General features: G+C 41.5%; 1 long non-coding RNA gene across 1 annotated transcript in view; it reads left to right on the forward strand.

Moving 5' to 3' along the window:
* Window positions 1-8,152: 8,152 nt before the first annotated feature.
* LOC129145593 (uncharacterized) overlaps window positions 8,153-21,651 on the forward strand; it is a 134,528-nt gene continuing 121,029 nt past the window's right edge. The window contains exon 1 of the long non-coding RNA XR_008551371.1: window positions 8,153-8,302. This is a non-coding gene — a long non-coding RNA (uncharacterized LOC129145593). The remainder of the gene's footprint in view (window positions 8,303-21,651) is intronic.

Genomic DNA, 21,651 nt, shown 5'->3' on the forward strand with positions numbered 1-21,651 from the left:
ATTTTGAGGTATATATTCGTTGACATTCAAAGAGCCAGGAAACAATAAAGGCATTATGGATGAGCAAACTTTGGATTTATCTGAAGTTTTAATTACTACTTTTCAAACTTTTAAAGGGATTGGTAGAGGGAGAGGACAAAAGAAGCATATTATTGTATTCCCTGACTTCCAGGTTTGCAAAAGAAGAAAAAATATGTAACTGATTTTTAAGAGCACCTTACATTCGTTGAGCCTTTTTCAATTTTGCAAAATTATTTTGCATTCACATTTGAGTATCATTTGAAGCTCTGAGTAGAGGCCAGGTGGGTGTTTTTTTTTCAGTCTCTAATAGATTGTAAAGGACACCATGATTCTGTCCTCTGGCTTTTACTGCTATCTTTTTTTGTATTAGAATGTATTTTTTCCACGATAAATGTGGGTATGTCTACACTCATGTCAAGTGCAGAAAAAATAACCAGGGAATTTTAATAAGCTTATGCTCTCATGAAAAAAAAAAATCCTACTTCCCCTCTCCTCATTCCTCTGGATCCTTCCTTCTGGTTCACAACTCTCAACCTGGTAATCTATGGGGCATTCACGTAAGAAAACAGCACAGCCAACAAAAGAGAATCCACTAGTTTAGGGCTTTTTGCCAACTTGGATTAGTTATTTTGTCAATTAGTTGTGGTGTGCTCCAAGATTTCTTTCTGTAGCTCAGAAATTATCTGCCTTTATGCTACCCCATATCGAAACACTCAGATAGTATAGTGCTTTTTTATTTCTTTGGGGGAAATACAAATCCCTCAAATTCATTTTTTCTCCTTTTCATCTAGCTCTATTTTTAAACACTTCTATTTCTTTACCGTGCAAAGGAAATAACCTGCGACTCTCCTTCCTTATTCATTTAACTTTGAGCACGAAATAGAAATGTTAAAAATTAACAAGTCATTACCATATGTTTAATTGTACTCATCTGTATATTTTTCCTGCACAAAGTTTTGGAAACCACTCTGTCACAGAGAGGTGAAGAACAAGCTGGGCACAAAAACAATGTGAGTAAAACCAATTATTGTATCTTAGTCAAGGATTACTTTTCTCAAGGAACAGAATCCCACTAGCTTTGACTCAGTTAAAGAGGAGAGTTTACTGAAAGGACAGAACAAACCCTATCAGTCATAGGAAAGTCCATGAAAATGAGTCCTGCTCAGGGACCAATGGAAGCACTGGAAAAGATGGCATGGAGCAGAAATTGTCCCCTCAGCCACTCAGGGGACTGCACAGTGGTCTCCTGGCTTCTGTGCCCCTTTTATGCTTGAGACATTCTGCTCCGTCTCTTGGCTGGTTTATGCTGCCAAATCATGGCAGGTCCGCTCCTCTGCACTTTTTCTCTGCACTTCCATTTGCTTTGTTGGGTACTATAGCTGTGACAATACCGTCTCCTAATTTAAGAGCTGATCAACTTCAAATTGAATATTGTCTAATTCTGAGACGTTTTAATCTTATTTCTCACCTGGGGTAGATGTTCATCTCTGAGGCTAGAGTCAAGAGCTGTCACACTCAAGCTCAAAGGGTATGATAACTTCCTTAAAAGAAGAGGCAGTAATTTGGAAATTTTAGTACATGGGGATTAAAGAGTGAAAGTCAATACTGGAATCATTGACATTGTAACCTTGTTGAGTGTGCAGACATGAAGGACATAACTAGAGACAATATCAATTAAGGATAAAGATAGTTTGGAAATTTACATTATTGCATTTTATCCCTAGGTAAGTAGGATATGTTGTTGACAGATTTTGGATTGGGGGGTATTATGATAAAGGATATCTAGCCTATGAAGTACAGAGATTTAAACCATAGAAGAGAAGTCTAGTACTACATCAAAGATGTAGATAAAGTGTAGCTATTATATGAAATGTGATTTATATTTCTTTATATTATGACTTTTTATATGTTGCCTTTTTGCCCTGATATGGCAGAAGAAGCTCACTCCTCTCCCTCTCCTCCATTAGGGAGAACACTTTTAGTTCTCCTGTGTGCTTGAGTAACTTGAAAGATTACAACATATCACATCATTTTGCACTGTATTTCCTATATATTAACTGTGCCTCTCATTCCACAACAGACTGTACATTTTTGAAATGTTATATCTTTGCATCTCTCCATCTTGTCCATCCTTTCTTTTAATATAGTGCCTGACATCTATCAATAGATAGATGATAGATGATAATTCTCAATTCTGTTCAGGGAATGTTTTGCTTTTACTAATGATGGTTTTCAAACTGGATGAAAGGAGACCACCTTCTGATTAAGAGATTTGACAGAAAGGTCACAAGAGGTAAGGAAACTACTAGCAGGTTATGGAACCCATCCTAGTGAGAGTCCATAGAAACCCATGGCACTTGACAGGTGGCAAAGAATAGCAATGGAGAGAGATTGTCCTGAGGTCCAGAATGCAAAAGATAAAAATATTTGGATCTAGAGACACCCGATTTTGGTTTATCTTGAGGTATCTTGTGCAGGAGTGTGCGGGAGAGTCGGGAGGTCTGCTGCACCATGTGGATTGCTCCCTGGCCAGCCGGGGATCGAACTTGTGTTGCAGAGGCTGCAGACAGCTTCATAGGTTGCATCTTAACCCCTTGTACCAACCGGGAGGCCCTAACTTAATTTTTGTTTGTAGCCATTTTTTTTTTTTAAATTTATTTTGAAGTAACAGTGCATTATAACATTATGTAAGTTGTAGATATGCATCATTTTAAATCAGCATCTGTACATACTACATTGAATTTATTACTAAGAGTTTAATTCTCTCCATCATAGTTCCTCCCCCCTTCCCTTCTGATTGCCCCTGGTTTGGCCTGACAGTGTAAAATTTTATTTTATTTATTCTCTATATACTTCACTTGAGTGAAATCATAGTGTTTGTCTTTTCTCTGCCTGATTTATTTCTCTAAACACAATAACCTCTATGTCTGAGATTAGACCAACTTTAAAAGGTGGATCCAGATCAGAAAACTAACACTTAAGAAGATGACGTTGAAGAAGTTGATTTCAATATAAAGTAAGAAAATCTTTCAAGAGGTAGAAGCACCCAATCTCATTTGGTATTTCTTTCAGAAATAACTTATTAACAGAAAGTGTTCAAATAGGCTAATTATCTGAGAGATGACATAGAAATTCTTTCACTAGTTGGAAGGTTGTTCTAAATGCCAAAAAACTTTCCTAAGCTAACATTTTATGTTACATTGGTTGAGTTGAATTAAAAATCTTACATGCTTTCAAATGTAATCCACAAACAGTGATGTCTCTATTCTGTTGGGGAAATCACTAATCAGGTTGCATAGCTACTTCTTTGATGCATTTATATGATTTTTTTTTCCTCACAAAAGTCAAGAAGAAACATAAGAGATAGCATTTTAAATCATCTGGTACCTAGAGAAAAATATTTCAGAGAAGGAAGAATGACAGGCTTGTTAAGAGTTAGGAAGGCTCCCTAGAAGATTAGCAAGTATGAATCATGCGTCTAGATCAGAAGGGTCAGTTCAATAAGGCAAGCTTTAAAAAGGTCCATTGGTCTGATCCCCAAGAGACAGGTTATAAAATGACTGATGCCAATCAAATCTCAATTTGAAGGCTCTATGTGTGTGAGTGTGAGTGAGTGTGCCTGTGTATTTCAACCGTTGAAATGTCAAATCAAAACCAACGTCAGTCATCATGGTGTCAGTGTGGTGGAGATGGAGTTGACATGTAGCTGGAGATTGGGGAAGCTGAAAGGTCTCTTTAAATGTTGAGAATTTATCTTGGAGTATTGGCAAGCAAGAAAGGATTTAAAGAATAGCACATAATTCTAGACACTTTTATAACCAGAAAAGTTTCTTCATTAACAATAGAAGAATCACCCTTTACCATAATATTAAACCCTTTCCACACACTCTGCAGGAGACATCTCATTTTTAATTCATTTAATTACAATGCTATTGCTTCACCCTTTTGTTTTCTCTCTGTAATTTTACTATTGACAGCAGTCAGTCTTTTTTTTTTCTCAAAGTTCCCCAAACTGATGTTTGTTCTGTCCTTCATGTGATGTCTCCCATTTTTCTAAGGTTCTTATACCTTCCTTCTAATCATTCATTACAATGTTAGAATTAAAAAAACAAACAAACAAACAAACCTGCAATTATACCATACATTTAAAATCACAGCATGAAAAAGTAAAATACCACACCTATCAGATCAGTCTATCTTTTTTTTAGATTTATTTTATTTATTTATGCATACAAGAGCTGGGGTATAGGCCAGAGGTGGGGGAGGTGAGGGGATTCACCAGAGTGGGGAGCAGAACAGGCATATCTACTGAAGTACACTGCTGAGGGGAGCAGTGAGCAGCAGGAGAGGTCTGCGCTCCATGTGGGACCCTCGCCCCGCAGCCGGGGATCGAACCGGTGCTGCAGAGGCTGCGGGCAGCTTCACAACCCAGCGCTCAACCACTGCGCACGTGGGGAGGCCCTATGTGCCATTCTTACTGGTGTAAAGTGGTATCTGAGTGTGGTTTTGATTTGCATTTCCCTGATGATAAGGGATGTTGAACATTTTTTTCATATGCCTGTTGGCCATTTGCATTTCCTCTTTGGAGAAATGTCTTTTGAGTTCTTCTGCCCATTTCTTGACTGGATTGTTTATTTTTGTTTTTGTTGAGCTGTGTGAGTTCTTTGTGATCAGTCCCTTATCAGTTGGATGGAGTGCAAAGATTTTTTTCCCAATCAATGTGGTGTCTCTCTGTTTTGGTTAATGTCTCTTTGGCTGTTCAGAAGCTTTTCAGTTTGATGTAATCCCAGGTGTTTATCTTTGCCTTCACTACCACTGCTTTGGGTGATGAATCTTTAAAGATGTTTCTAAGATGTATGTCTTGTAGTGTTTTACCTATATTTTATTCTATATATTTAATTGATGGAGTGATTATAACCAAATAGGAGGGATCCTACATTATATCCCACATGTGATAAAGGAAGGGCTAGAAACCATGTATGGATAGAATAAATGTCCCAGTTCAGACTATAGCTGCAAGATTATGAAATAGGTGACATTTATCTTCAGTGTTCATTACTTCTCTCTTACCAGCATGTCAATGTAACCAAAGACCCATTATCCTCATGTTTCTCTAGGGTCTCTTCTGTTACTGAAGATAGCCAATTAATAGACTGATTGAAGGTATGGTATTTATAGGGTGAGTGTATAATTTATTGTTTAATATGACTTTTAAAACTGAAAGGGATTGCTATTAATTACTTCAGGAAAAGTATTTCATACCCCAAGACTATCTTGGATAAATGAGGATCTTAAAAATTAAAGACTTAATATTTAAGATACTCCTTTGAAGATACTTCAGTGTACATCTAATAAATGCTACCTCTTGCTTTGAGTGTTTTACTTATAAATAAATAAAAAAGACCAAGTGAGGGCCTCCCTGGTGGTGCAAGGGGTTGAACACAGCCATGAGGCTATCTGCAGCCTCTACAATGCGAGTTTGATCCCTGGCCAGCCTGGGAGCTACCCACATTGTGCAGCAGACCTCTCCTGTCTCGCTTGCTGCTCCCCTCGGCAGTGTATTTCAGTCAATCCGCCTGTTCTGTTCTGTTCTGTTCTGTTCTCCACTCTGTCTCTAGTGAATCCTTTCACCCCCTGCACCTCTGGCCTATACCCAGGTTCTTGTATGCATAAATAAATATATCTTTAAAAAAAAAAAAGACAAAGTGAGAAGACAATGATTAGGCCAAATTAATACATCACTAATGACATAATTTTAGATACATTTGCCCATGATAAGGAAGACATTTATTGATAGATTACATTTCCAGTACTTGCTGAGTTTTATACTTCCTATGTGTGTCTAAACTGGGCCTACATATGACCTTTCGGGATCACTGGGGTAGGTATATGTCCATGGGAATACACAGTCAGAAGAGTTGGCAACTACATTTTATTTCAGCCCATACAAACCTAGACATCTTGTCCTCACAATTAGGACCACGATCAAAGCTAAACTATATCCAGTGTAAATAATTCATAATGCACTTCCTTTTCTCTTCTCCCTTCCTTAACCCAAACTGAGACCCATTTTGTGTTCCATTGCTCCTTTGAGAAATAATCATCCACCACCTCAACCCTTTTCCCAATTTCTGTCTTTCTTGCAATGTCCGCTCTTTCAAAATACCTCATTATCTCCATTCTCCCACTGAGCCTGCAATGTGATGGCATTTGCCTTGCCTGAGGAATGAAGAGACAGCTTTTCCTCTCTCAACAATCCTGCACATTTAGATCTGACCAGAGCATTCTCTGGCTGATTCCAAATGTATTCCCTAGAAAGCGGAGAACAGCCCTGTTTATCCCCATTGTCATCGAGTGGGAGAATGTTCTGCCAGGTCTCCTGACAGATTTCCTAGGCAAAAAAAAAAAAAAAAAAAAAGGCTCTGTAGTGCTTAGAAAACAAAGCTATTTCAGGTTGCTTGGCTGTGAGCTGATAAACAAGGCCTGGGGTGAGAAATGCAACACACAAACACACACACACACACACACACACACACACACACACCACGGGCCTGCGGTCAGTTGAAGACAAAACCGACATATTTAGCAGTCAAGCCACATTGCTTTTTTTCTGACCTGTTGGCTACATATTCAGTTGATAGCTTCCTGTTACCTATCACAAAACAATAAAAATCTTTTAAGAAGACAGTCCAAATTGCTCTAATACCTTCTTTAAAGAGAACAAAAATGCAGAAAGTTAGCCTGTAGGGACTTCATTTTTCATAGATATACAATTTATGGTGTTTAAATATAAGTGTTTGATTTCAGGTTGAAACGATCTTGTCAAAAGGTACATGAAAGACATTTACGCTGGGTTCTTTTCTACTTCAGGTTATAGCTGATCCCTCTCACGTCTTTTATCCCCAGAACACTTGACTGGCACCTGACTTCATTTCACTTTAGTTCTGATTCGGGGAAAGCTGTTTTTTTTTTTTTTTTCTATTTTTCATTCCTTCTTTCTTTCTCTTTAATTTTTTTTTTGGGGAGGTGTTTCTAAAGATAGAGGGATTCAGGGATGGACAAAGAGGAGGTGACCGAGGAGATTTTTTCTCAGACTTGTTTAAGGGAGTAGCAAAAAGTCAGTAATGAAGATAAATAATATTTTAATGTAATATTACACAAATTCAAAATCAGTGCAACATTCCATGTTGAACAAAATACCAAACATTAAAAATTAAACAGGATCAGTTTTACTAGGTTTTTTTTTTTTTTTTTTTTTTGCTTTTCTTTTGGGCTCCACTGTGGTTTTGCTTGGCACTGCATGGATTGTAATGACAATAAGCTGGAATATGGGATGCCATTTCTGAAGCGCCTGCACATCTATTCTTCCCTCCTTTCCAGAAGCATGTTGGCTGAGGGCATCATGGATCAGAGTCAATGGAATCACTCGCATTCATTGAGTAATAATTCGTCTCAACCCATAGATACTACAACCACACAAAACATCCCCAAAGACACTACTTTCAGATTAAATAAAGAGAGAGAAGGTACAAAGGCAAACCGATTGGGCAAGGGATTACAGATCTGAATGGATCTGCTCACTAGAAAGAGGGAAGAGAGGAGGGAATGAGGGGCGTTGGAGAAGGGAAGGGATCAGGCTGTTGTGGAAGTTTCAGGGGGAGTCTCACAAGTGAGTGTGTGTAAGTGTGCAGAATGCTTGAATCTATAGTTTTCCTGGGAAGGATGCTGGCATTGGAATTGTAAACTGTAGAAGACTTTGGACAAGTTTCCTAGCCTGACTATAATGTTGTATTGCCTATGTCGTCAAATTTTCTGTTAAGATATCAGAATTGATAGTGGGGTCAGGTAGGCTTTTCTCAAGATATGCCCAGAGTAGGCATTTACAAAAAGGAGACACCTTCATATGGAGAACTAAAGGTCAGCGGAGACCCTGTGAGCCTTGAGAATTACATTACAGTACTGGACCAATGCAGACTATTTTGAAAGCAGTGAAGGCATTAGCAGCTTTTCCTCCTTTGTTCTTTTGCAATACTGTGATATCCATACAAAGGGGAAGCCACAAATTTCCTGCCCCACCCAAGGTAGGGTGGAGCTGAGTTGGGAGAAGTTAAGACTGAGGCTAGGACTTGGGAAGAAAGGAAGGAAAGAAGAGGACTAGGAGAAGACCCAGAGGAAGCACCTGGAGCAGAGAGACACAGGAAGAAGGAGTCATCCTTGCTTGGATCTGTATCAGGGGATCAGGAGACATGGAAGAAGACCCTTGAAAGAGACAGAGACATGGGTGAGAGACCTGTGGGGAGGCCGACAATGGCAGCCTTTATCTTGACTTATATTTTGATTTTGTTCTTTTCCTTCTAGACTTGTCTGGTCCCTTCTGCCTCCTTTTCTGTGGTTCCCTGCCAAAAAGTACCTTACCCCTGTGGCAAGGTTTTAGGCCTCAGTTGTCCTGCTTTGGGCCACACCTGTCTGTCTGGGCATTTATCCATGAGGGGATGGATAACTTGGGTGTTTAATTGAAACTATTTTAACTTTTCTTTGTTGCACACCAATTATCTATTACCTACTAATCATATTAAAGTTCTTTTCTATTGAAGGTCTTAGGCACTAAGACCTAAGTGACAGGACCCACTTAGAGAATGCAGGTTGGAGATTCCCAGGATGATCCTCATTCTGCCCACTAATGCTTTTTCCTAATCAAAGAAGAAATTACTGCTCCCCTTTTCATGACTTAGAAGGATGTAGTTTTCTTGTGGGGATGGGTGTTGTCTGGGTGCAGGTTTAACTATGAATATGTCCTCTTTATCTGAAAATCTCATCTTCACATGCAGCTGCCTTGGACCAGATTCTGGGAACTAAGGGGCAGAACTGACTGACCAAGTGAATCTATATAACATAGAAGGCAGGTTTTCTCAGGAGAGACACGTGGAGAAGGGCTTGCTTTCTTCTCAGCTGTGCACTTGAACCAGGAACTTGGGAGGAGTGAGAGACAAATAGGAAGGTTGAAAAGGGTGAACAATATCTGTGTTGTTTTTTTTTTTAAGATTTAATTTTTATTTATACAAGAGCTGGGGTACAGGCCAGATGTGCGGGAGGGTGAGAGGATTCACCAGAGATAGAGTTGGGAACAGAACAGGTAGACTGATGAAATACACTGCTGAGGGGAGCAGCAGGTGAGACAGGAGAGGTCTGCTAGCCAGGTGGGGTGCTCCGAGGCCGGTGGGGATTGAACCAGCACTGCAGAGGCTGTGGACAGCTTCACAGCGCTGTGCTCAACCTCCTGTGCCACCAGGGAGGCTCCCGTACAATATCTCGATTTGTACTTTGATTTTGCTACTTTTTTTTTTAAAGAAAGCTTTTTTTTTTTAAAAGATTTATTGATTTATGCATACAAGAACTGGGGTATAGTCCAGAGGCGCGGGGGGTGAGAGGATCCACCAGAGACAGAGTGGGGAACAGAACAGGCAGACTGATTGAAATAAATGCACTGCTGAGGGGAGTAGTGGGTGAGACAGGAGAGGTCTGCCGCTCCATGTGGGTTTCTCCCTGCCTGGCTGGGCATCAAATTCATGCTGCAAAGGCTGCAGATTGCTTCATAGTGTGGTGCTTAGCCCCTTGCGCCACCAGGGAGGCCCTGATTTTGCTTCTTTAGTCTTACGCTTTCCTGGCCCCTTCCACCTCCTTCCTATGGTTCCTTGCCAGAAGGTATCTTAGATTTGTGGCAAAATTTTGAGTCTCTTTGTCCCTGCTTTGGACCAATCCTATTTGATTGGGCATTTGCCCATGAAGGGTAAGGAACTAGTGTTTTATTGGCAAACTGATCTTTCCTTCTCATCTCCCTATGCACACTAATCTATTAAAGTTATTTTACACTAAGAATTGCTTTGTCTTTGTGCACATAGATGGCTGGACTCCATTACATTATGCAAATTTGGGGGTCCTGAGGTACCACTTGGTTGCATGCTAAACAAAGGTATGATAAAGCATCAAAGCTAAATTGGCATAACTTGGGGCAAAAGAGAGTTGAGGTTAGGCTTAAAGGTATATTTCCTTTTTTTTTTTTTTTTTTTTTAAGAGTTAACATTCAGAGCCCCTGAGGTTATTGAGGAATTTTCTTTCTGGAGTATTTATTTGTTTGATATGTACCTTTGCTAAAGACTGTGAAATTACCCAAAATTAATTTTAAATACATTAAACACCTGTGACAGGAAACATTTTTTGCTGGTGATAAAATTGGCAATAGTTCTAATATTATTGGCAGCTAGGACAGGAGTCCCAAACCATGATTATTGTGCAAGTTATTCAACTTCTGTTAGCCTGGAGCCACTTAAGACTGAAGAGATGACTTCCTAATAGAACATGGTTAAATGACAATACTGGATAATATTTACCTGGGGATCTCATTTGTATTCTCAGTGCAAATTCAGATACATCTGGCATTTCAGGGTAATTTTTTTTTTTTTTTGAAGTCTTTCTTCCTCTCTTCAGTCTCTTCAGGTTATTTTTTAAAATTAATTTCTAAAAATTTTTTACATCTTGTTCATTTTTAAACAATATTTGCTCTCCCCTACCCCCTCAGGTGTAGTCTCCAGAGAGTTTCCTTCACCAATGCACCCGTGCACCATCACCTCAGGCCCCTGTGCTCCTCCCTCCCTCTCTCTGATCCCTCTCATTTCAGGGTAATTTTACAAGGTGAGAGCAAGTTCTTCACGGGGATAGGGAGAAGTGGTCTTGAAACCAGGGTCCCACAGTGGATGGCAGTGCAAGACTGGTGTTTTCCCATTGCTTCCTAAGCAGGAGGAGATCTTGGAAAAATGGGGTGGTTTTCCCCATGGGGCCAGAAGTTGCGGCCTATGTGCAGCAACTCCTACCCCAGGGAACCAGTGTGTTTTGAGCGTGGAGCCCCAGGGGGAGTTTCCCACTGACTGTCCAGAGCACTGCCTCTGGGGTGCATCTAAGCTGCCCTGCAGCAAAAGTCTGCAGGACTACAGTGTGGCGTCCCAGTGCTGGTGGGGCTTAATGGCAGGCCCAGGTGTTAGCCTTTCTACTTTTGGCGCCTGGATCGTAGAATGGACCAGTCAGGTGAGAGGTAAATGAACCAATTGTGTTTATCAGCTCATTAGTTAATTGTTCATTGCCAGATGGACCAATTGGTCCTAAAATGATCCAATCAGTCCCTTGGAATTGAAAATGGTCCAATCCATAGGTATCAACTAGGGTGGGGGACCCAGAAAGAGGACACAATGCAGAACAGGAGTCAGCTTGTGAGGTTCAGATGCCCATTCTGTGCTCGGCCTCTAGGAAAGAAGAAAGAAGAAGCATCCAGCAGCTGACCTCTGTAGAGAGAAGGCAGAAAGCTTTTTAGCTATCAGGTGGCTGCACCTGCTTCCGTTCCTGCCGCTGCACGGCTTGAAGGAGCACCAAAGGCCCTGGGTCTGGTGTTTGTTGTTGTGTAGCCAACAACTCACAAAGAGCTGCTAGTGTATCTTACATCCCCTCCGGTGACCAGGTGACCAGCACTACTGGCCAGTGCTGCCCAATACTGCTGACAGGTGACCAGTTGGCTCTTTGGCTCTGGGTCACTTCTGAGAGCTGTTTGAACATGGAGTATGTAGTGCCATGAAGGCACAGAGCAGGATCTCTATTAACCTATGCCGATGGGTAAAGAAGGAATCCTGGAGCCCTCAGTGGCTTTTCCAGGCTTTTATTGAGTTTACCAGGTACACGGTAGGGGTGCCAGGGAGCCAGGAGGCTGGCAGGCCTCCCAAGCCTTAGCGAATCTTCACTCTTTCTGGGCTCTCCAGCATTCTCTCGTTCTCTCTATTCTGCTGGTTCTGTTCTGCTCTCTCACTTGTTCTGCTGGCATCCCCGTGACACCACCCTTATAGGCCCATTTTCAGCCCAAGTGAACCAACCTACATATGCCCTCACCCTACTCCAGGTGCCCGCCATTAGGCATGCATGCAGGACCACAGGGATCCATCATCAATGCTAATTGGCGGGAGGGCAGAAAAGCCTGATACTTTATTTACCTACAGTGCCTTTGACTGTCTGGCTTCCGGTGCTGCTGCTTCCGTTGCTCTCTGATCCAGCGTCTGGTGCTGTACATACCCTCAGAATGGCTGCGGGCTGCTGCTTTGTCGAGGTTTGTCTCCACAGCCCTGCCTGAGAGCACCTCCGGCTTGGGTGAGTTGGATTCCTGCCGCAGCTTCCCAGCTGGCACTTGCTCCAGGCCCTTGTTGGCGGGACGGCGCCATCTTGAGTGAGCAACCTTCTCTTTGGGACTTCTGGATACCGTGGACACTATCTGGGTGAGATCGCCAGCCATCTATGGCTTAGAAATTCTTTGTTTCCCCTGTATGTTAAACTGCATTGTTGTTCCCTGCGCCTGAGTGGACATGCAATTGGGCGTGTGGGTGGAAGCCCACAGACAGTGACGTGTCTTCTATTGGGCACTGTCCTTTGACCTGCTATAGAACCCCTATATCCCAGATTCAGTCCTCAAATCACTCTAGAAGGAAAGGTTTAATGTAGAGACTATGGTACAAGAGCTTAGAGCTGGACTGAATAGATGTTGAAAGGATCAGCTGCAATGACAAAGGTTATCTTGTTTGTTTGTTTTATTAAGGTATAATTGACATGTAACATTAGAACAGATCTTCAAATAATTTTTGGTTCAACTTTGTTTCCTTATAACATTGCTTTCATTGTGTGTCGCTTCATTTAACGTTGCAGTTTCCAAGAATCTACTGCTAGTGTTAGGTGAGGACTTAACCGTATATTAGTATATTAGTTTTAGGTGTACAAAACAATGATTTGCCATCCCCATACATTGCAAGATGATCACCAAAATACATTCAGCTATACTGTCATTACAAAGCTCCAAAAAAGTTTTTTTTTTATGATGAGAACCTTCAAGATTCCTGCACTTGACAACCTTCAAGTGTTCACATACATTGCAATGTCATGAACCATGTTGCAGTTCATCCCATCTATGCATTATCTATTTCACAATAGATAATTCTCCACTTTCACTGGACGTTTGTAGCTCATGAACCCTTCACATATTTCGTCCACCTTCTAGGCTGCCTCCCCTCTAGAAACTACCATTCTGTTCTTTGTATCTAGAGTTTTGTTTTATTTGTACTGCTTTGTAGATTCCACACAAAAGTCAAACCACATGGCATTTGTCTTTCTCTATCTGACAGATTATCTTTTTACCCAAACCCCTTTGTCCAGAGTCACAGGGTCTAGCCAAAGGGGCTTTAACTAATTATCAATTCAAATAAAAAGATTTAGCTTGGGAATGTCTGGTAAGGCTGAGCAAACTCAGATAGCCTGGCTGAGTAGCTTGATAACTAAAGGCTAGATACACAGGGGATATTTTTCAAAGCCTACACTTTCTGTTGTGCTTTAACCTGCCTGAGCTATAGGTGCAGAGTTCCACGGCGGGGGCGGGGGGGGGAAACTAGAGAATTTCAGCATAAATATGTGAATTCATGCATTTGTACATTCTTATATTCATATAGGCAGCAACTGCATCTCAAGCAGAATGAAGGATTTGGGAAGGGCTATGCTATTATTTATGTTCTGTGTGGTTTAAACCTAACCAGTTGTAGCAAGGCCTCTGATCACATTTAAATGCTGATTATGTAACCTGAACCTCCTATATCACAGACTTGGGAAAGAAAAAGGATGTGACTGTCCTGAAGCTCAGCACCTTTCTTTCCTTTGGGTTATCTGCCCGCCTTACCACCTGGGTCTTTCAGCTAGATTTGCCTCTATTGGTCTCCCATCTGCTGTGTTTTACATGGGCCTGACTGCCATGATTTTTTTTTTAATGGGATCAAAACTATACCTATCCTTTGTTCTGCTGGGTAACAAAAGCTCTTCTGAAAATTTATTCTGAGCCAAGACATTTAAGAGATAATTCTTTATAGATTATTATACCCATAGAAATTGTTTGTCTTTGATCAGGGCCATTTAAGATCTTGTCCTACAGCAGTTAATTTTATGATGCAAGTGTTAACACTTGTGTCATGTGGGGTGTGGAGAGAGAGCTCCCAGGGTGGGTGATGGGCTGGGCTTCTTTTCTTCTTATCAGAAAGAAAGTATTCCAGCGTGAAGAGGTGACTAGAGCAATCACTTGGCCAAGGATGCAGCTAAACTGACTTTGTTTTCCTTTCTGGGGATGGAACTGGGGAGGGCTTGGAGAAGAGGGGGGTGGGATTGCTTTGGATGTTTGAACTGATTCCCACTTGCTAGTTAAGAAATCACCCTGGCATAGCCGTTTGCCGTGGTATTTTTCACACTTTATCTAGCATCCCGTGTCTCTGTTGCCTGAGAACTGTATTTATATTTACACTGCGAAGCGTGAATATGCTGCTGTCCTTTGGGGAAAGGGATTCATCAAATAATCCTTTTGCTTGAGTATTATTAAGTGGACCATGGCACTTCCTCTGCTTGTTTTTGCTCGGAGCCCTTGGGACATGTGAGGTGGCCTTGTCCAGTTCAATGGGTTTCTGTAGGGTGAGCCAGATTTAAAGAAACATAAATTCAGTTGAGAGAGAAGGTAACATGGCATAGCTGAATAATGTGCTCTAATAGGCAAACCAAATAGTTAAATGCAAGATGCTTGCTGCATGCTAAGACTTAAGGAATGCATATTCAATGCAATGCATTATTAAATACAACATTGAGCATATGGGTACCCACAATTAATGTATATAAATAGCTGATAAAATTGCTCAGTATTAGAAAGCTAGCGGCAAAAATGACCTCATATGTCAAGCAGACAAGTAGGCAGCTACCATTTTCTTTGTACACCTTACAGATGATAAATTAGTTTTATGGTCTGCATGGGGCCCTTATCACACAACAGCACCAAGTGCATGATAAAGAAAAAAAAATGCCTCTGCTCAAAAATCGAACTGGAATTTGGAGTCCCAGCGGAGCTCATTTTTTAAATGTAAAGAATTTTAGCCCGCTTCCTTTGGGGAAGATTTATTGTGGCCAAGAGAAATGTAGATCTTGGTTATGTGTTTTGATTAAAACTTGATTTTTGTTTTTATTGACACCGGGTAGAATGTGAATCCGTCATAACTGGCTGCCTATTGATTGAGAGCAGTTTGGTCCAATGGGCACAGGATAGGAAAAAGAAGGGAGAGTCCTGACTTTTTTTTCCAGTTCTTCTACTAACAGGCAAAGCTGACCTTGGATAAAATTTTGTAACTGTTTACTAGTTCTCCCTGCTCTGTGGTAATTCCCTTTAAGCTGGTGAATAAACACTCTGTTTTAAGTTCATAGGATATAGGAGAACAGTTATTCAATGTACAGTTGAAGGGGATGGGCTAATTTTTGCTAGCATTACACCGGGCAAACATGATAAATGGCATTATTGTGTGTGTGTGTGTTTGTGTTGAGTGAGGAACCACTAATGTCTTTTTTAAAATATTTTGTTTTAGGGCCTCCCCGGTGGCGCAGCGGTTGAGCGCTGGGTTGCGAAGCTGCCCGCAGCCTCTGCAGCGCCGGTTCGATCCCCGGCTGCTCCCCGGCCACCGGAGGAGGGTCCCACATGGCGCGCAGACCTCTCCTGCCGCCCGCTGCTCCCCTCAGCAGTGTACTTCGGTCCTTCTGCCTGCTCTGCTTCCCGCTCTGGCTCTGGTGAATTCTCTCACCCTCCCGCGCTTCTGACTGTACCCAGTGCTTGTATAAATAAATAAAATAAATAAATAAATAAAAATAAATCTAAAAAAAAAAAAAAAACAACTTAAAATATTTTGTTTTATATAATTCTTACATCATTTTTCATTTTTGCACAATGTATGCATTTTCATTTTGGTTATATTCCCCATACAATTGCACTCCCCCTTATTTTGACCCTAATCCTTCCTCAACCCCTCACCCCTCATAGTGTGTCTCTGGTTTATAGTTGCTTGTTGATTGATTTTGATTTTTACTTTGAAAGAAAAAGAAAAATACCAGATGATCTCACTCACAGCAGGAATTTAGAAAACCTAAATAAAGGACCAGGAAAAAAACTAATTAATACAAAGTAAAAACCACTAATGTTTTTTTAAAAAACTTCTGTAGAAACCCAGAAAGAAACCAGACTCTGTGAAGGGGTTTGTGTTTTTACTCAACCTTCCTTAAGCTACCCCTATCTGCTAAACATAAAAATCTCATGTGCTTCTTTCCTACAATTGGAAACTTTGAGGTTCAAACTAAATTAAATATTGTGACTGAAATCAGCTACTATATAATAGAACAGAAAGCTGCTTTACTTTCAAGAGGCATGAGACCCACATCTTCCCCAAACTCTATTCCCCTGGAATCCCTGTTTTGCCAGGCAAGGGTCTCCTTAGTATTATTTTCAAATCAAATCCCATCTTTTGTTTCACATCAGACAAGCATTGGAGTGTGTCTGCAAGAGAAAGCATTCCTGAGCCTCTGGGATGTGGCTGAGACTTCAGAGGGTTCCATTCCTAGTTCAGGACTGTCATTGTCAGAGAAGGGCAGAGTGACAAAGGGGCAGTTAGTGGCAGAAAGAGGAGCAGCTCCAGGAAGAGTCTTTCCTTTATTCTCCTGTCTCTCGCCACCATTGTGCCATTCACCCCCTCACATCCCCTAGGATAATGATCTCTTAAAATTCTTTTTAAAAAGCTCACTTAATTCCTGCACATAATTAGGAGGACTGTTAACTGTCTTTGCATCCCACATGGTAACTAGAAGTGATGTGTTTGGGTCCTCTAAGGAACTTAGCAGGTGTTCACAGGAAGGAACCCTGCTCTAGGGTACACTAAAGGCAAGTCCAAGGCAAAGCCTTTGGAGACCCATTCCACCAAGGTGTTCTCTCTATAATCTCAGCCAAGCTTCCTCGTGCATTTTGATGTCAAGTTTCCAGTGAAATCTCCAGAGTAAATAAATGTTTTGCCTCAGGGTCTAGTTTTTTTTTTGGTCCCCTTTTCCAGTTGTGGGAATAGTGTGTTGGGAGCTGGTTATCCTGCTGAGCAAATTAAATATTTCTTCTTGGTCCTCCTTATTTCCAGTGTCTCTGGTATCTGATTCATCAATACATGCATTTCTTCGGTGTGTGTATCTACCAATCATAGTGTGAAGAACTGGTATGCAGACGCCTCATAAACATGCCGGTCTCCACACCAACTCCATTTCACCCTTCCTCACCAGTACTGTTAGGGGGAAAAGTACAGCCAGGCAACCCGTTCAATATCGGGGCTGCCCTATAACAATACCAGCATTTTCCTGTGCTTACACTTCTTTCCAGCTCTACAAAAATTACCTAACCTCTGAATATGTCACATCCTCTCTTGTATCCAAGCCTCTTGTTTATGTGGTTTTCCTGCCAGAGGCGTCTTGTCCCTCTTTTCCTCCTGACTCACCCCTTCAGGTGTCCAATGAATGAACTGTTTCTTCATGAAGGCTTCCCTAGACCCCTAACACAAGTTTGGATACTCCTCCATTAAAATTAACCCTTGATAAGCTTTACTACTGTAGCCATTCAGTTGCAATTCATCTCCTTTGAATTATGTGTTCCTTGAAAGCAGGACCCATCCCCACCATATATCCCCACCACTGACATAGACAGACAACACCTGAAAATATTTTTGACTGAAGGAATACAACCACAAATGTCTGTGCAGAAGAATGTGACTGGACAGTTGAGGGGGCAGGTTTACTTCCTCCTGCTGTTGTGGTTTAGGAGAGCTTGGTTTGCTCTCTCTCGAGAGAGAGACTTGAGGGATAAGAGAGTCACTGAGTGTCACCACTCCAACTCCCCCCTCCCAGGAGAAATGGAAGCAAGTCATGACTCTGAGTGGTCCCTGACTTCCCTAGTGGGTTGCTGGGACCAAATGGTGGTACAAGACAAAGCTGATGGACATTGGGGTGGGGGTGATGCTTTTGTTTATATGGGGGCTTTGTGCTTCTGCTCCTTTAACCGAGTTGCCCCTCTTGATGAGGGTTCGGGAGATCCTACTTCCTCCTGGGTCCCAAGTAACTTTTTTCAGGTCTAGTGCTTTTAGCAGGCACATGATCCTGCTTTCTGTAGAGATTATGGCAGCTGCCATTTTGACCTCGTGGGGGATTCAGCTTATGGGTACAAGTTATACTTGCTCTCTTCTACTGTTCTAGCCCTTTGGGTCCTGCACATTCTCTGGTTTGTGTTTCCCATTGGGAAATTGCCTTGTATCATTCTCCTTGCTGGCCACTCTGCTTCAGGTCCTGCCTGTTTGGAAAAATGGTTACCTACAAGGTGATGGGGTATAATCAGGAGTCTGTGTTTTGAAATACTTCTCTCCTCTTCTCCCTGTCTATTCCCTCTCATGGATTAAAAATCTTTGGGCATACTAGGTTTTGATTTACTTTGCTTTTATGTGTATTGTATGAGCATGAACCCTTAGAAAGGGCAAAATGGTTTGGGGCCTCTGGGTATCCAGATTTTTCCTGATAGCAAAAGAACTAAGAATCATGGAGAAGCTTTTACTTAGCAAATATTAAAAACACAGTTATTTGTAGGCTTCTGCTGGGACCTGATTCCAATGTATATTTATGTTACATATGTATATTTATGTTACATATATTTATTTTACAATGTATATTTATGTTACATCCCAATATCATTTGTAATATGAATGTTTGCCAGAGTTTTCTTAGATGATGTACATACATACTGTTAAAACCCTGTGAATGATGAAGAAAAAAAGGTTGTCTGGCCACTTTTCCCTTGAACTGCTAGATCAGGGAAATGCTGTATGACACCATCTAGGAGCTCCTGTGTGGACTGCTTATGTAACTGCTCGTGTAGCTCCACATGCCAGTTGCTATTCTCCTTGGCTGGCTGTAAACTTATCTTCACTTAGAGGAAATTAATCTGAATGAAAAGTCACTTTGTAGATGTGCAACTCCGGTCATTGACGAATAAAGCAGTCCCTTCTCAGGGGCTGCTAACCTTGCCAGCTACTTAACATTGTTTAGATCAGAGGACTCTCAGCCTCTGAGAGAAGAGAAACACCATGAATTCCAAACAAATGCCCTGTATTTTTTTTTAAAGTTTTGCTTGAGTTTATTTGTAGTAGTGGAGCTGATTTTTAATGGAAATGATGCCCACATGTGAGGTGCCTCTCAGTTGTTAGCTTCATAGTGTTGGAAATGGACAGATGCATTGAGATAATGTGATAACATTTCTATCCTTTATATCAATTTATCCTCAGGCTCTGTCCCCTTACCTCCCACAGCTTTTGGGCCCTAGAGACACTTATAAGGGGACAAAATACTTTGTCCTTGTTTGTTGGTAAATTCACTCCAGAAAGTGCCTCTGACTAGGGGTTACGGATTGGTTTCTTTCCACAGAGATTCTAAATGAGCACATAGACACACATGAAAAAAGTAGAATTTATGCCTCTGAATATGGCTTGTAAGGAGGGAGTAAACCTGAATTTAGCAATCAAATTTGTTAAGGCTTCTCTAAAGCCTAAACTTCCAATTAACTAGCAAATCATCATCAGACAGCCAGTGAATGGCAAATTCATTCCATTCAACATCTTTTCAAAAGTGGATTTTGTGCACTTATCTCCATGAAAACCCAGCAGGAAGATTTTCCCTGGGAGTGCTCCTACATCTGCCTGTTTTTAATGACGGTAATGGCAAGCAATATTCTACAATTACTTTGGTGATCTCATTTCAAGCATGCAAATCATATTATTGAAGAGCCCAGCAAAAGCCATTTGTTCTTTGGAACCACCAGATAAGTTCTGTGGGGCGAGCAAAGGCCACTGAGAGAAGGCCAGGCCCTTGTGTCTCATAACCTCGATGGCACAGTGGTAGCATTTGCCCATCAAGGTCAAAAAAGATTCCTGATATAGAGACATTAAAGAAGATGTGAAACAAAAATTCTGTTCCTAAGAAGTCCATCTTTTCAATTCATTAAAGAAAGATTAGCTTTGTAACTCATTTACCTAATTAAAAATCACATCTAAAGAAAAATGTGGAGCTAGAACAAGCACAGGCTGCCAGTCAAGTTCGCAGAGTCAAAGTCAAGGCTCTGTTGAAGAGCAGGAGCTTTTTAATATACCACAAATGCTCTGGTGCCTTTTCCAATTTTCTTTACCTTCTAATTTACTCATCTGAGCTGTAATACAGAAATTCCTCCTCTACATGTATGTACAGGTAGCATAAATCATATAATCTCACAGTTTCCCTGTATTGGGATCTTTGAACCTGCCTCCCACTTCCGTCCCAAGCCATCTGATCACTTTCTGGATGTGGTGGGCACTGTGATGCTCAGATCCCCATACAAGAATAAAGGATCGTTCTTCTAAAAGAGGTGCTAGCAGAGTATTTAGCTATCAACTTCCTTTGAAAATTGCCTCTCTATCCCCTTCCTGAGGTGTTTTGTGTCCATGACTGATCAGTGAGGAATATCAAGGCTTGTCTTCTTGCATCAACACTATACCAAGTAGCATTCCATCCCATCCCATCCCATCCCATCCCATCCCAGTTCTCGGAAGGATGGGCTGAGATTTATTTTGAGGCTTCACCGATGTTTAGCTTTTTCCTCCACCCAATCCTGCTTCCCTTCTGTAACCTTCACAAGTGCTCTTCCCAAGAGGATTCCCTGGCAAACCTCATGTGCATTGATGTCCATTCCAGAGTCAAGCCAACATGAGGCCTGGATGAATCAGCCATTCTACTGTAAGCACTTCATTCTTTCAGGGGAAAATGTGTACTCTGTTAAAATTCCAACACGTGGTACAATTTTTAAGTCTGCTACACTTCAGTGTGAATGAGTCTCAGATATTTCTCCATAGAACATTTATTGGGTACCAATAATAGGAAATGATAGGCATATGTCAGCATCAGGATAAAGACAAAGAACCAGATGACTGGTGATACAGAGACAATCTCTTAACAGCCTTCAATTCCCCCCTGCCTCCAGGTTTTCACCTAAGCTTTTTCTTAGTAGTAAATGGCAGGGTAGCCCTCACTGTCTTTCAAGAATGGGGCAGTGAGGTTGCTGTTTTTTTTTTTTTTTTTTTTTTTTTTTTTATAGAGGCATGCTTTATTTATTTGTTTGCTGGTTTGTTTGTTTGTTTTTTGTTTATACATGCACTGGGTACAGTCAGAAGCGCGGGAGGGTGAGAGAATTCACCAGGGCCAGAGTGGGGAGCAGAGCAGGCAGAAGGACCGAAGGACACTGCTGAGGGGAGCAGCGGGCGGCAGGAGAGGTCTGCGCGCCATGTGGGACCCTCCTCCGGTGGCTGGGGAGCAGCCGGGGATCGAACCGGCACCGCACCGCAGAGGCCGCGCGCAGCTTCGCAACCCAGCGCTCAACCGCTGCGCCACCGGGGAGGCCAGAGGTTGCTGTTTTAAGTAATCTTTGGGCACAAAGTTTTATGCAAATTCTTTGCATCCAAGAAGAAGCATTCAGGGCAGCAACTCCTTCACTGTGGAATTTGTGGCATATAGGGATTTAGTAGCAAGACTTTTCATATCATGATGGCACCACTCTGCCCTTAAAGTGATGGAGGTCCTCTCTGCATGAAGGTGCTATTCTCCTGTTACAATTGACTGGCCTGTCCTACCAAATATCTGCTTTTTCACTTTCTACTTCTTTGT

The sequence above is a fragment of the Talpa occidentalis genome, unplaced genomic scaffold, assembly GCF_014898055.3.
Source record: "Talpa occidentalis isolate TD23 unplaced genomic scaffold, MPIMG_talOcc4v2.1 talOcc4.13, whole genome shotgun sequence".
In the NCBI taxonomy this organism is placed as follows: domain Eukaryota; kingdom Metazoa; phylum Chordata; class Mammalia; order Eulipotyphla; family Talpidae; genus Talpa; species Talpa occidentalis.